Raw genomic sequence first — 16588 nt, forward strand, 5'->3', positions numbered from 1 at the left:
GGCAGGTCATTCCTCCAAATTGAGAGCCTTAAACTGCTGCCATCTCAGATTCAAGTCTGGGGAGAAAGAGGAGCGAAAGCAAGAGTGGAAACATCGTTTCTCAAGCCTTTTTCTTTAGACATTTTTTCCTTCTCCAGTGCTTTCTCTAGTCTGAACCCACACAGTTCCAGCAAAATGACTGTCACCTTGCTGTTTCCCATCTGCACCCCTTTCCCACGCGGTCCCCTTCAGAGTATTTTATGCTGGGCCACCATCTTTTCAGGACAGCAGTGTGCCCTGCTCCCACCCACTAGGAGCCAAGTGTTAGCCCACCCCTACCACCCCACCACTTCACCCACACACCTGTCAGTCCTTTCGTTTATTTTTTAAGAAGTCAGTGTGTGTGTGTGTGTGTGTGTGTGTGTGTGTGTGTCGGTTATTTCTGGCCCTTGGTTGAACCTTGGAGCTAGCAAAAGTGGAAGAGCTCCCCAAGTCTAAGAGGCCCTCCCCTGGCAGTGCTTCCCTCATGCAGGACTGAAAGAAACTGGAAGAGGGCATGGGCAGGCCACACTTGGAAGCACTGTGAGAAGGTCACAGACTTGTGTGTTGGCCTTGTGCAGATTATCTTGGTCTCATTTGAGAAAACTGATAATATCATTCTTTCTTTCCCATATCCTTCACCACAGCATCTTGAGAACAAACTGTCCTGATGGGGAAAATGTGTCATGCTGTTATGAGGAAAAACCAGTGTGCAATGGTCATGGGGTCCTTTCCAGGAATAAAAGCTTTACTGCCTGTAGCTTCATTCTGTTTGCTTTGACTGGTCTTTAAAGAATGTATTACTTTATCCAAAACAAACAGCAAATGCTTTCTGTGAACAGATGAACCTGAGTGGTGCACACCTTTAATCCCAGCACTCGGGAGGCAGAGACAGGCAGATTTCTGAGTTGGAGGCCAGCCTGGTCTACAGAGTGAATTCCAGGACAGCCCAGGCTACACAGAGAAACCCTGTCTCGAAAAACAAAAAACAAAACAAAGCAAATCAAAGCAAAGCAAAGCAAAGCAAAGCAAAGCAAAGCAAAGCAAAGCAAAACAAAACAAAACAAAACAAAACAAAACAAACAGAATAGAAGGCATTCCCTCCTGCCCAGCACTGTGAATGTTCACCAAGAAAAAGAAAAGTGATGGGAAGGAAGAAAATTAAACCTGCAGGGGACGGGGAGATAAGATAGCCAGTCCAGCCACTCAATGAGTACTGGATTCAGTGAGACAATACGCCAATAGATATGGTGGAGAGATGGGAGAGGCAGATAGATCCCTGGTGCTCATTTAGGTCCCTCTAGGCAATTTAGCCAGTCAGTGAGTGCAGACCACAGTCAGTGATGGAGAAAGACATCTGGTGTCCCTTTGCTCTCCAACATCAAGGAACCCAAGGCTCTGGGGCAGAAGCCTCGGGGTTGTTCTTATCCATTGATAGAGTCCTGACCCTGACTGGATAAAGCGAATGCTAGTCAGACAGCTAGGGTTCCTTCTGGACGATGGGTAGTGTATGAACTTCAAATCACCCATGGGGCCCACGTTCCATCTTCTTGCCACAACTCTAATTTCCCAGCTCACAAAACCCGGTCTAATGCCCCGTCCCAAAGACTGGTTCCCCTCAGCTCCTCTGGTTTCCAGACACTCAACACAAGCCTGGCTGAACAGCTATAGGGAAATTGCTTTAGACGTTTGTCTGCTCCTTTTTGCCCTTGGAAAGCAAGCAGAATGTCTAAGAGTCCATCTCTCCTGAGTCCTCAGTGGTGTGTTAGCCTTGTTCATTTGAGGGAGAAAACTCACTGATGTTCCACAGACAAGACTAAAAGTCCCTGGGGAACAGGAATTTCTCTACAGTTTATGAAAAAAGATCAGTTGTCTTTCCCTTCGGGTTGACACTAATTGTTACTGGTAGATTTAAGGGTGAGCAGGAAAGAAGAACACCACACACACACACACACACACACACACACACACACACACACACACCACAAGACCCCTGTTACCTGGTGGGTTCCTGAGGATCTTTCCATTCAAGATCTATAGCCACTGTGGAGCCACCTTCCGGTCCTAGGCAGCCTCTCCCATTGGTTTGTAATCTTTCGTAAAAGTACAAGAGGGGAAAACCAGCTCACAAGATCTGTCTTCCAGGGGGAGGAAGATGGTGTCTCCTGAGGGGTGGGAAAGAGGGATGTACATGAGTTTCTCTGAAAAGGGGTGCTCTGAGGGCTACTGAAGAAGGCAGCCAGTGGAAAAGGTTGATTTAAAAAAAAAAAAGTTCTGCTTCCTGCTCCACCCTCATCGGCCACACCACTGAGATGTTTGTGTACAGAGTGTTCTCTATGGGCGCCTAAGAGAATCGAGAAGTCTAAAAGCATGGGCAACCCAAGACTCTAGCTTCTCTTCCTCCTCACCCGGCAGACAGCATGCATCTCTTCTGCTCTGCTGTTTACCTCTGTCATACGGAGGTAGCTTCGTAGATGGAATTTGAGGTGGCAGTTGAGCCAAAATTGGCTCTCTCCAGGGCCCACTGGACAGATCAATAGCAATCATGCTTGAGCCTGGCTAAGGTACCCTGGCTTCTAGGGAGAGTATGGGAGAACAAGGCTTAGGTTTTCTCACCTGGGCAGACCTTGTCTCCACAGAAGCTATGAAGCTAGCTACCCAGTCTATAGTATGGTTTAGGCAAAGCAACAGCATTTAGTGGAATCCCAAGTCCCTTCTGCCTCTGCCTGCTGCCATGCTGGGCTCAGGATCCGGAGTGAGCCAGGTCTCCTCCCTGGAGGAGTCCCACTTAGCTGTGTGTTTGAGTTCAGATCATTTTTTTATTCACTTGTTTTTCTTTTCCGTGTATGAGTGTTTTGCCTACATGCGTGCAAGTGCCCTCTGCACATGCCTGGTGCTTGCAGAAGCCAGGAGAGGCTGCTGGATCCCCTGGATCTGGAACTATTAACACTTATAAGGCTCCTTAACTACTGAGCCAGCCCTCCAATCCCAAGTTTGTGTGATTTTTTTTTTTTTAAACAAAAGAATGTTCAAGGAGGAGAGTGGGATATGGGATCTATTTGGGTGAAATGAATATAGATGTTGTTCCTATAACCTGCATATTCCTATTCTTAGCTTTTGTTTTGGTTTGGTTTGGTTTGGTTTTTGGGGTGTTTTTTTGTTTGTTTGTTTGTTTGTTTGTTTTTGTTTTGTTTTTTGGGACAGGGATTCTTTGTGTAGCCCTGGTTGTCCTGGTCTGTAGACCAGGCTGGCCTTGAACTCAGAAATCTGCCTGCCTCTGCCTCCCAAGTGCTGGGATTAAAGGTGTGAGCCACCACTGCCTGGCCGTTTTTGTTTTGTTTTGTTGTTTTAATTGACATGTATGCTCTTGTGGATTCCTGAATCCGCCTCAGCTCCTGCAGTGTGATTTCTTCCTCACAGAACTCAGGGATTGTTTGGAACCTTTTCTCACTGCAGCTTTCTGGTCCACGCCTTCAAAGGGAAGGTGCATCCTGCTGTGAAGGGATGGTCAGCAGCCAATGAGAACAAGAGCCCAAGGCTCAAAACTGTAGGAAGGGAGTGGGAACTGGCGTCGATGTCTTGCAAACACTGCCCCCTGCTGGTTCCCTGCTGGTTTGCTGTGTTCTGTTTTGCCCAGTTTGGGGGAGTTGTTTGTTTATTTTTGGTGTGCGTGAGCTCGCACTTGCACATGCTCCTGAATGAACACAGGAAAGCCAGAACACTGACTGAAGGTATCTTCTATTACTCCGCTACCCTATTGCCTTGAAATAGGATCTCTCAGTGAATTGATTTCTACTAGGTTGACTGCCAGGAGCTCTAGGAACTGCCACTTTGGGCCCGATGCTGAGATTACAGGCACAAGCAGTCATGCCCAGATTTTTGTTTGGATGCTGGGGATTCGAACTTAGGTTCTCATGCTTGCACAGAAAAACTTCTTACTCACTGAAGGCTAACCGTCACCTCTCAGCCTCAACAAATGCTTTCTTTTTGACTTGTTACTCTAGAGAGCCCTCCTTTCTCATCACCTTGTTTAAAATCATGCTGCTGTACCCACACGAGAGTCCAAACACGAATGCCTATGGCAGATTTGTTCACAAAGCCCATCCAAATGCAGAAACAACTCAGATACATTTTAGTAGGTGGGTGTGACACACCTGGGCGATGGGAACTACAAAGAGATGAGTTAGCAGGACACATGGAGTCCCAGAGGGAACGTATATACATGCTGCTAAGTGAAAGAAGCTGATCTGGCAGGGCTCTGTGCTGTATAGCCACAGCTCTGTCGCATGCTGGAAAGGACAACTGTGAAGATCACCTGTGGTCAGGGACTTGGGGAAGTAGAGAGAGAAATGAACAGTGAAGCCAGAGGAATCTATGCTAACGAGATATTCTATCTGACCTGTGGGTTGCTGTTATCACCCACTTGTCAGGACCCACAGGATGTCAAACACCATGAGTGACCCCTGCTGTAAAGCTACACACTTTAGTTAATAAAATACATGAATATAATTCCACGGACAGCAACAATACTCCACTAGTGCAACATGTTACTGATAGGAGAAACTGGTGAGGAGAGCATACCCCCTCTGTACTTTCTGCTCAGATTTTCTGTAAATTGAAAACGGCTGAGGATGGAGAGATAACCGCAGTTGAGACCATCAGCTGCTCTTTCAGAAGACTCGAGTTCAATTCCTAGCACTCACAACCATCTGTAACTCATCCCAACCCTTTCTTCTAGCCTCTGCAGGCACTGTAGCACACGGTGCACATATATATTGCAGACAAAACCATTTATACATATAAAAGAGAAAATATAGGTTAAAATGAATGTTTTAAGAACTGATTTTTTAATAAATCAGTTTTATAATAAATAAATTTTTAATTAATTTAAACTCAGTAGAGGATAAAAAGGGATGAGACAGGGCAAGAATCAGAGTAAAGGAGGTGAAATTGAGAGGGGGGTTGAAAGGGGATGAGAAGAGGAAAATAAAGGGTAGGAGAGCAATGGTTGCTCACACTTGACAAATTAAAGCCTGTAAAAGCTTAGCGAGAGACAGCCAAGGTCACCAGCTGGCAATGCTGGTGGGAGTGCTGGGAGAATGTTTATTTTATTTCTGTGTGTATAAATATGTGATTGTGTGTGCACATGAGCGAAGGTCATGCCAGAAGAAGGTATTAGATTCCCTGGAGGTGAAACTGCAGAAGGCCGTGAGCTGATGTGGGGTCTGGGAACCAAACTTGGTTTCTTAGGAAGACCAGAAAGTGCTCTTAGCTGCTCGGCCATCTCTCCATCTCAGTGAGTTAGTCTTAAATGACTGCAGAGGGCTGATTCGACCCTGGGATGCTGACATTTCTTTCTCTGGCTACCACTGCCGCTTACATCACAGTGAAGGCTTTTATCTCACCACGGCTCTCAGCACTGTTTCCTTCATCTGGTTACTTGATTTATGGTTGTTGTTTATGTATAGGACCCATCTCTAGCTTCTCTAATTGCCCATTTAATTCATAGGCAAATGGATGACAGGCAAATGATAGACAAATCGGTTAAATATATAATATAATGGAGAGTTACATTTCACAAAATTGCATAGCAGCAGGAAAGTGGGACTGATATTTTAGAGCATTAAATTATGTGTCCTGTATTATTTAGTATGTATACTATTATCTAATAATGTATGTACTAATTTAAATGCATAGCTCCTATGTCAATGTTCTTAACATCTTTCTAAAAAGATACAAATAATAAGTCGATACAGTGGACTTTTAATTTTAGTACTTGAGAGGCACAGGCAGACATTTTTGAGCTTGTGGCCATCCTGGTTTACATAATGAATTCCAGGTCAGTGCCAGGGCTGACAAGTGCAATTCTGTCTCAACAACAACAATAAAATTCAATAGAAGTGACAAAATGAAATCACAAAAGTTACTCAATACAAAATAGGGCAAAAATTAAGGCTAGGAAAACCCAGAAAGATCAAACCCAGATACACGATGATTACTTTAATTCAATAGCAGTAATAACTACATTAAATGAATAGCCAACATATTTCCAAACCATAGTCTGTTAGGCTATTAGAAAATAGGACCCATTTATATGATGCCTTTGAATTTCCCACTTTAAAAATACAGATATAAGTAAGTTAAAACTAAATTCAAACAACATTCAGAGAAAACTATAATAATGCGAGAGAGGCAAACTTCAGAAAGTAGGATATGACCAGGATTCCAGGGAAGATGCTAGGACTCCATACCCAGTGATGGAGATGCCACTTCTCCAAGATGATGCAACAATTCCAAACTTCTCAAAAGACATGAAGAGAGATGGAAAGAACTAAAAGATTACAAACACAGAAATCCACTGTTGTATTCAGAGATTTTAACATGTTTCTCAGTAATGGGTACAGCAGCAGGCAGAAAACCACGTTTGTCAGTGGCTTGAACAACACTACTGACACATTTGGCTTACTGGTTTGTATGAGACACTCTGACCACTGTCGACAATACACACACTCTTCCCACGAAATTTTCAACCAAACAGACCATATTCTTGTCTTCAAAAATACTAGACAATAGAAATTGTATAGCATGTTTGCAAACTACTGTGTGGGCAGTACTGAGAGGGCAGACCCTTTAAGAGGCAGGGCCTTGTGAGATGTCAGCAAGTTGCCAGGACATTCCTTTAATGTGGATTGTGAGTCTCTTCTCCTCACTCTTTCATCCCGTCCATGTAGGAACAGATTTCTTCCACCATAGGTACCTGCCATGCTGCCCTGCCCCACCACAGGTTCAAAGACAATGGCCATGGGTCAGAAGTTCCTAAATGGTGAGCAGGGGAAAAAAAAAAAGGCAGGAAGAAAGAAAACCTTTTCTCTTTTTAAGTTGATTATCTCAGGCATTTTGTTTCAGTGGCTAAAAGAGAAGAACATGGAATTACCACTCACTGTCAATGGGAATGTAAAACTGTATCACCATTTAGTGACGAGGGAGGTGCTGCTTCAGACAAATGTGCTCAGATTTGGAGATTATATGGCTGGAAACCAAAAGGAGCAGTCTTCCCCCACCCACCACCACCATTTAAAAATGTTAATATCTACAGCATGGTTTAGAAATTAAATCCTTTGTAAATGGTCTTGGTGAAAAAATTTAGGCTTAAAAATTATTTTAGTGAATAAACAAGAGCTGTAAAGAGCAGTGCTTTGGAGAAAGCCCTACAAGGCCACATCAAGGCATTTTTAGGAGACCTGCTAGAGGAGAATGCAGGAAAACAACCTGACTATTCACCAACAGTGGAGGGAACACACGCGTTGTTAGCAGCCCTGTCCAGTGCAGTGACGCACAACCATAAACACAAACAAGCTGCATAGATGTGGATAAATTCCATGAACATCAAGTAAGCCAAAAGAACAGACATACTCTTCCCAAAAGAGGATGGAAGCCCGTCTCAGTTTCTCCAAGGTTAATCATGGGAAAAGTCTAAATTTTCTATTGCAGAGAGGAAATGCTGTGGAGCTAAAACTATAGAAAAATAAGGACGTGGTCACTACAAAGAACAGAAGGTAATTCCAGTCTGGCAGGTGGGGAAGGATGGTGTGGCAAGCACGCAGGAGGGCGTGGCAAGACGGAGGGCGTGGCAAACTGGTAGAAAACTGAGGCGACCCAAAAGTAATTTAGACAGGGCACAAATACTAATTATTTAGGAACACACATCCCTGTTGAAAACATGAAACAAAATGTGTTTAAACTGGAAACATAACCATGTTTTCGGTAGAAACACTCTCTAGAATAACAATAATCATTATTTCAAAACCAATGCATCACATACACTTTCAATAGCAATTTGCAGTTTCTGTGAATGAAATCTGATAGACTGGATTTGTTGATTGTCTTAGTTAGGGTTACTAATGCTGTGATAAAATACCATGACCAAAACAACTTGAGGAGGAAAGGGTTTATTCTGATAATGCTTCTACCTTAACAGCTCATCTTCAAAGGAAGTCAGGACAGGAACTTAAGCTGGGCAGGAACCTGGAGGCAGGAGCTGAAGCAGAGCCCATGGAGGGGTGCTGCTTACACATTAGCTCCCCATTGCTTGCTCAGCCTGCTTTCTCACAGAACCTATGACCACCAGCCCAAGGATGGCACCACCTACAATGTGCTAATCCCTCCCCCATCAACCATTAATTAAGAAATGCCCTACAGGTGGGTTATGCATGTTGGGGTTCAGTTGGGGTTCCTTGTCCTCTGTTTGTTCGCTCAGGGTGTCCAGACTCTGCTGTACAGCAGGCTGGAAGGATGGAGTGAGAGGGATGAGACAAACTGGTCCGTAGGTAGTGAGTTATCTCAACTGATTGCTCACAGTCAGTTACAGATGGAATCCCTCTTCTATGCTTTTCTATGCTCTTCTCACTACTGTACTGGACTATTCTAGAGATAGAATAAGACAAAGCCCACCTACCCCAGAACTCACCTAATGTGCTTTAAATCGGGCCTGCGAGCTCACTTCGGGGTCTTTCTATCTTGGTAATGAGCATGTTGGACTTCTGTAGAATAAAACACTCTTTGCATTCACATCCTTTTTGAGTTCCAGGTATCATTCTTCAGCGAATCATGGACCCTTACAGAAGCAGAGTCCACAGGTGGGGTCTGCAGGATCCCTGTCTGGGTAGGAGTGAGTGCCAGGGGGAGGGGGTACATTGACAGGGCATGAGGAGGTGGGAAGAAGGCCTTCTCTGATGATTTTAATGAAACAGCTCTCTTAGAGAATCTTAGCTCGTGTGCATAAGGTTATTAGAGGTGGGCTTGTACACATATATTTTACTCGGGTGGAAAAGGGCTATATATACTTTGGAGAGTGGGAAGGAGTTTTCGTGTGAATGAAATCATTGGTTGGAATTTAAAGTACTGTGAATGAGTCATTTGTATGGAGAGGCATTCCAGAAATCCCAGGTACTTGCTGGGCAGGTTCTTCTCAAGAAAGGGGTCTTTGAACTTGTAGGTTTGCTGAGGACTATGTGACAGTCCTCAGATAGAAGATTGGGGGTCAGGCTTCCCAGATCAGGCACTAGGTGAAGGGAGTCCTCTATTTTTGCCTTGCGCTCAGAGGAGCTATCTGGACATAGTAGATTTTGACCTTAAGTATCGAGGTGCAACATATAGGCTTGCCTACAACCTGATCTCATGAAAGAATTTTCTCAATTGAGGCTCCTTCTTCTCTGATAACTCTAACTTGTGTCAAGTTGACATAAAACTAGACAATATACTGATCTTTCTTATTTTCAGTGGTGGGGAATCATACCTAGATCCTTGCACTTGACAGACAGATGCTCTGATGATGAGGTATGTCCCCAGAACTAGATAACACTGTAATAACTATACATACTATACAATTTAGTTAGTTCTACTTTATTAGGCATTAAGTCCATTCCAGAGAAATACACACACACACGTTTCAGTATAAAAGTAAAAGATAATCCAGATGAAGAGAACCCTACATAATTCAAAACAACACCTAAGTAAAAGTTGAAACAGTTATTGCACACAAAAGAGAAGCTTCAATAATTTTAAAGCTCTTTAGGCATATATTTACTAACCAAAAGGGTCGTTTTAATACTTCTTGTAGAAATATTGTTGACAAAACAGGCAGAAAGAAATGTAATATCTAGTGTTTTAGAAAATAAATGATATGAAATAAAATTTTAAGCCATGATAGGTGGGAGGGAAAGGAGGCTTAGCTATATAAGCACATACAAGCTAAGCCAAGGAAGATTTGCGAGATGACCTGGGTTAATGATAGTAGTTGCTTTATGACGAATACATCTGCCATCGTTGAAAATAATTGTGGCTCCCCTTTCTCTTTAGAGGGTGTTAGCCACCAGCCTAGGAGGACAAAGGGGAGCAGAGGTGGGGAGCAAGGTTCCAATGGCTGTGAGTATGGTGGAATGACCTCTGGAGACCACTGCAGCTAGGCAAGTTCAATGTATTGTTTCAGGGACAGGGTATATAAGGGCTTTTTAAGGGGTACACGTGGAAAGGATTAATTGGTCATAGCATCAAACGATCAGGAAGAGCTGATTGGTTATAATACAGCACTTAATTATCATGTGGGCAGGAAGCCAGAGTGGGATGTGTGTGCTGAGCCATTCAGCCTTGCAGACAGCTCTGTACAAGGTCATTTTTCAGACAAGGCAAGCTAAGACCAACCATCTGTGTTCAGGGACACTCTCCAGACAAAGACAGGCAGAGACAGGGAAGACCCATTGAGAAAGGATAACATGCAGGCAGACATAGTGCTTAAGTGCTGAAAAGTCTCTATCTGGATCAGCAGGCATCAGTAAGGGAGATTAACACTGGCCCTGGCATGAGCATCTGAAATATCGAAGCCCACCCAGAGAAACACTTCCTTCCAAAGGCCACACCTACTCCAACAAGGTCACACCTCCAACAATGCCAGTCCCCATGAGTCTATGGGGCATGACTTCATGAAACAAGGAAGGCTATGTGTGACCCTAGGAGAAACCTGTTGTTTCTATCCCAACCAATCAGTCATAACTAATGAAACCCTAGTTATAGTAAGAAGTAATCTTAAAACCAAATACTTGGACTAGTAAGAAAGAAGTAATTGTTACCAATCCTATTCAACTAGTGCCCCTGGCTGTCTACTCTTGTTTCAGATGCTCCGGTCCCCTAATACTCCTCCTGACATCACTCACAATTGGGCCATAAATCTGATGTGCTACAAATTTTGCTATTAGCAAATAGAAAGCACTAAGATACTTGTCCTCCACTGGCATGAGGAGACAGAAATGAGTGTTCCCCAACAAGGATCCAAAAGGGCCACATAAGACAATGAATAAAGGATAGATGAATGTGGCTCCACTTTAAGAACAGAAGCTATCTTGTTACAGGGTCAAAATAAGTTCCTTTCTGTTTACTGTGAATTTTAAGTTTCTGATTCCTGGAATTTGACTTGTTCCACATCCTGACCGTGCTTTGACCTCTACCATCTACAAAACCAAAAGATGTTCTGTCAAGTAATCTTAAACTGCTTTAGTATTTTGCTTGCCAAGCTCCTTTGGAAGTCCTCCAAGCCTTGGATATCCCTAGCATTGTGGTTTTGAGCTATAAGCCCTTGCATCCCCTGTGTTTGGACTTGTTCTCTGGAATCCTACCTTAGGCAGAGACAGCAGCAGTACTGGCTTTGCTGTGCACAGAAGTAAAACTTTCTTTAATTCAATTAATAAAAAACAATGGTCTTTGCTTTAATTTGGTGGGATCAACAGATATCCTACCATGTTGGTCATTTGATGGTTAATAGGCATGATAATTGATTGCTTCCTTCACTTGGCAGCTTCTATAAACATGACAGGATTTAGTGTCCAAATTCTCTAAGTCTTGTGGCCAAAGTACTTGGTGTTTTTAGCAATAGGACATTATTCTAGATGTTAGGAATAGAGCCAGGCATGGTAGTCCTTGATCTAATCAACTGAGAAAAGAGACGTTATTTGAGTTCAATGCCAATCCAGCAATGCCAATGTAGCAAAACCTGACCTGTGAAATCCAAACAAATTAAATATTAGAAATGGACAAAATAGTTATTGATTGAATAGTTGGAAACCTTGGATAGTGAAAACCGCATTTTAGGAAGTCTCCTTTAATTTGAGCTCAGAATAAGGTCTGTGGTTCTCATAACGTGAAATAAAAGACATTCTTTGATCTATCCTGAGTGTCTCATTCCATTGGTTTTCCACAGTGAATCAAATCTCCAAGGCTTGTGCCTAACATGGACCAACTAAAATTATATCCTAATTACTATTATTAGTGCTGTGATGAAACACCATGGCCAAAGCAAACTCGGGAGGAAAGGATTTATTTGTCTTATACTTCCCTCTCACTGTTTATCCTGGAGGGATAACAGACTCAAGTCCGGAAGGAACTTAGAGACAGGAGCCTACTCATAGGCCATGGAAGAACGATGCATATTGACTTGCTCCTTCCACTTGCTCAGCCTTCTCTCTTATAGAACCCAGAACCACCAGCTCAGGTGTAGCACCGCCCACAACAGGTTGGACCCTTCCCCATCAATCACCAACTAAGAAAATTCCTTACAGATTTGCCTACAGCCCAGTCTTATAGAGACATTTTCTCAACTGAGGATTCTTCCTCTCTGATGAATCTAGCTGTGTCAAGATGTCATAAAGCTATCTAGTACTTTGTATGCTTTGCACAGAGGGGAAAATTAGTTTAATATATATGTGGATAGCCCAACAGCATTTTAAGTTCATTTGCAGTATGGGAAAACAGTTGAGTGTCATATCTGAACCAACTCTCCTTGGGTCATTGAAATAGGAAAATTAAAAAATATATATTTTAAAGATAATTCTTGGCTTTTTGGAGTTGGACCTTATCAATCTGTTTCAGTATCAATCTGAAACAAAAGGCAGATGAGGATTCTGTTGACCCAGGAAGAAGCTGAGCATGCTGTCGACTTTTCTGCTGTGTTGCTCCTTGCAGATGAAAGCAGCATCATAGGGATGGATCTTAATATGGAAATGGAGCTTGGAGAAATGCATAGGTGGTGCCAAGGACCAGCCTTGGCTTGGACAGGGGTTCTGAGGAAGGGCTATTCATGAGCAGTTAACAACTCAAGTCAAATTGTGGAGTACAAGCTGACAGCCTTTGTTCTGCTCAATACAGCTCTCTCTGGGGGAATCTCTAGATAGCTCATCCAGATAGCTCAGCTCTTGAAGACCAAAGCCCAGACTTTTATTTACATATCAGTTCAATTGTTCATCCCAGGTTCCTTATGACCCTAGCCCCTTTATCCCCAGAAAAAAAAAAAAGACTGTAAGCACAATTATTTTTAATACTGCAAGTGAATTCATATATTTGCCTGCATTTGTAAGCATAGACAATAAGTTTAGCTGGATGGAATCCCTCCCTAAAATTACCACTCCCACCATGCTTGGGCCTAGACCTAAACTCATTCTGTCCCAGGCTGACCTTGAACTCAGGTATCTGCCTACCTTTGTGACATAAACAATAAACGTAGCTGTGTGGGATATTACCCTGCGATCACCACTTCCTAAATCTCTTTATCTCCTTCTCGAGTATCTTTCTGACAAGCTGGCTTATAGTGCAGCTGCCTTTGTTCTTTTAGGTCCATGAAGCTCCTTATACAATTCATATTGCATTTTTATATATTTTTCATAATTGAGACATTATATAGTTTTGAACTCATGTTTTCAGAGTTCTTTCCCACAACCTTAAGGACTGTCCTGAAGGTCTCATCATTTACCATTCTTTTGCTAAGGACATAGACAAACCCTTACCTCCCTGACTCTTGCTGTCTCTGATTATCATGGAGTCATTAACGTTGCCAGAGAGGACATTCCTGGATAACTTTGGCAGGGGTATTTCCTGAAGGAGGAACATGAAGTAAAATATACATAATATACACGTGCCTCACACCCAGCAACCGTCATGGAGGCCCACATCCTGCTGTCTCTGCTTCAGTGGTGGGAAATCATGTGACACACAGTTCCTTCCACATGGTCATACAGGACTCAGCAGAGTGACATGGGGTTATAGGAGATGATAGAGGAGTATGCCCTGGGATGTCATCTGATTTAAAGATTCAAATTAGCTCTCCCTGTCACCATAGAACCTGCATGATCAACATGATGCAATGTTTGTGATCAAGGCTTTATAAAAGTATAGCTTTCTAGACCAGCTCCTCCTGCACATAATCACATGGAGATCTTTATATTTATGAAAGACTTTGGGTATAATAGCTGGGAAAATTCTGACCTATTCTAACTCCACAATGCTGACCTGGCCTACTTTCCAGTCATGTGACCTGTTAGTTTCACTCTGGCTTCCATGTGCATCCACATCCTGTTGGCAACTCTCCAGTCCCCACCTGAGACCCTCTCCTCCCTCTCTGGGCCCAGAAGTCCACCTTTTCCTTTCCTGCCCAGCTATTGGCAGTTCAGATCTTTGTTGACCAATCAGAACGTAATGGTGTTTATAAAACACTAAGTCAGGAGATGCTTCACAATAATTTCAATACCAAAGCCTGGACTGCAACCAGCTCTATGGGTACAGAAAATAGCATTTAAATACAAAAAAAACCATCCTCTACATGACTTCTTAAAAGAAAAGAGATCTATGGGTGGAGGCAGGAGCGTTGAAATAAAATGTAGAGGAAGCTGTTCTGCTGCAAAATATTACAGTGTTGAGAATCTAACCCAACCAGAGATTATTATTCATTAAATAGCTTTTAAATTTTTATAATTAAAATAAAACCACAGTTTTCATATTTCCCTTCTTCTTCTCTCTCTCAAATCTTCAGAATTCTTTTCTTTATTAATGATACATATTTATAGATGAATGCATAAATGTATGTCTACACTGTGTTAAGTCTATTCGGTGATGCTCGCTTCAGGTCTGAACACTAGGTATTGGATCACCAGGTAGAGGATTCATTTCTAGGTCATTCTAAATTCTCCCTCTCTGAGCAGTTCTTGTAAGTTGTTGAAGAGTCAAGAGTAACCCCAGACATTGGTCTGCCACCTCATCTTACTGCGTGTCCTCAAACTCTACATTCCTTACAGTTGCAGTCAAACCAACTGGCTTGCATGAGCACCATAAAGGTTGAGATAAGACCACTGTCTTAGAACAGCCTTGAGCCTGTTGCAACATCCTGCACACCCTGGATTTGAGAACCAATCCTCAATTTACGAATTCCTTCTTTATTATCCCCAGACCATCTATCTGCTTGTGGGTTTATGCTTCAAAAGGGGACTGCTCACATCTTTTTAGGGTTGTGCTGTCAGTTCTGAGCTTGACTGCAACTCTAACTGGTTGGAAGCATTTTCCCATTGTGAATAAAGTTGCTATTTGTTTATTTCTGACTTCAGTGGTCCTTTCCTGCTTATTTGGGCACCCAGTGACCGCAACAGTTGCCTATAGCTCTTTGTCTCAGGATGAGTCCCCATGAGGCTGTACCCATTCACACTACAATGTCCAATGGCATTGTCCTTGATTAGGTCTCCTTTAGGTAGCCATATTGTTGTGGTTTTATGGGTGCAGCTTCCACGTCATTTCTAGAAGACATCGGCCCTGCAGTTATTAGGATAAATACAGATAATACAGTCAGGAATCACAGTGGCTTAGTAAAATGTCAGTAGTAGGTTCTGCCATAAAATCCATATCTTCAGTGGCCATGAGTAGTTTGCTGGATACCAATACCAACCAGGATCTCCTTCCTGTTCATCAAGCCATTATTTTAGTCCAATTTGAAAGACCAGTTACTTCCTGATAGAAGTGCCACTATTGAACCCTTTAGGACACACACCCTACCATGATGGTCACTTGGTGGTTAACAGGCATCATGATTGATTGCTTCCCTCCGTTGGCAGCTTCTATAGCACCTGCCAGGATTATGAAAGCTAGTCTTCGTGAAGGTTGTTGTAGTGCCACATCCAGCCCAAATTTTCTAAATTTCATGTCCCAAGTACTCGGTGTTTTCAGCAGTAGACCTTGCCTTTGATTCCTGGGAAGTGACCAAGGGAAGCAGCATTAGTCCATATTGTTTTGGGAGTATCTGAGGCCCCCATAACCAGAGACTCAAAAGGAGGGTTCTCATGCTAGGGTTATTGTGTTGAGGGTTTGGCTTGGGAACCTTTGGTTTCAGGTTATGTCCTGTCTTCTTTGGGGACTTGGTTCATTCCAGGTTAAGAAGGGACAGGGTTTATTCCCCTACTCCTGAGGTTTAGGGTGTGTCCTTGGCTGCTCTGGCTTCATGCTTTAACTGGGCTGCTTTCCTACCAGACTTTGCCCTGATGGTCTATCATTTAGGTTTCACCCAGGACCCTTTAGCAAGCCCAGGGATACAACACATCAGTCTTTAGTTCCTCTAATTCAAGGAACAGAGCACATTTTACTGCTCCGATGTGACTCTGTACCTGTGTTATGGAACCACTCATGGACTATCACTGGGAGTGCATTCTTTCTCATGTGGACTCTCACTGGAAAATGCTTTCCACATGCCTGGTGCCCTGTGGCCCAACTGAACCTACTCTGTCTTATCTGCCTTCCAGCTCTTCCTCAGAAATTCTCAAAACTGGTGTTACTGGCACTGGAAGGGGCTGGTTACTGTCTCTATAGTTTAGAAATTTTATTCCCATGATTTTGGGACTAGATGAGGGCTCCTGCATCTTTGGTTCTTTCTTTTTCCTTGGAAGACTCCAACTAAAAACAGAGGTACACTCATCTTCAGGATGAGGTGTGAGCCTACAGATACATGTCATGCGCATTGAGACGGCAGGTGAGAAAGATGTGCTAGCTACCCACACTTGCTGTCTTAGTCAGGGTTTCTATTCCTGCACAAACATCATGACCAAGAAGCAAATTGTGGAGGAAAGGGTTTATTTGGCTTACATACACTTCCATACTGCTGTTCATCACTAAGGAAGTCAGGACTGGAACTCAAGCAGGTCAGGAAGCAGGAGCTGATGCAGAGGCCATGGAGGGATGTTCTTTACTGGCTTGCCTCCCCTGGATTGCTCAG

The sequence above is a fragment of the Mus caroli genome, chromosome 6 (assembly GCF_900094665.2).
Source record: "Mus caroli chromosome 6, CAROLI_EIJ_v1.1, whole genome shotgun sequence".
NCBI lineage: Eukaryota > Metazoa > Chordata > Mammalia > Rodentia > Muridae > Mus > Mus caroli.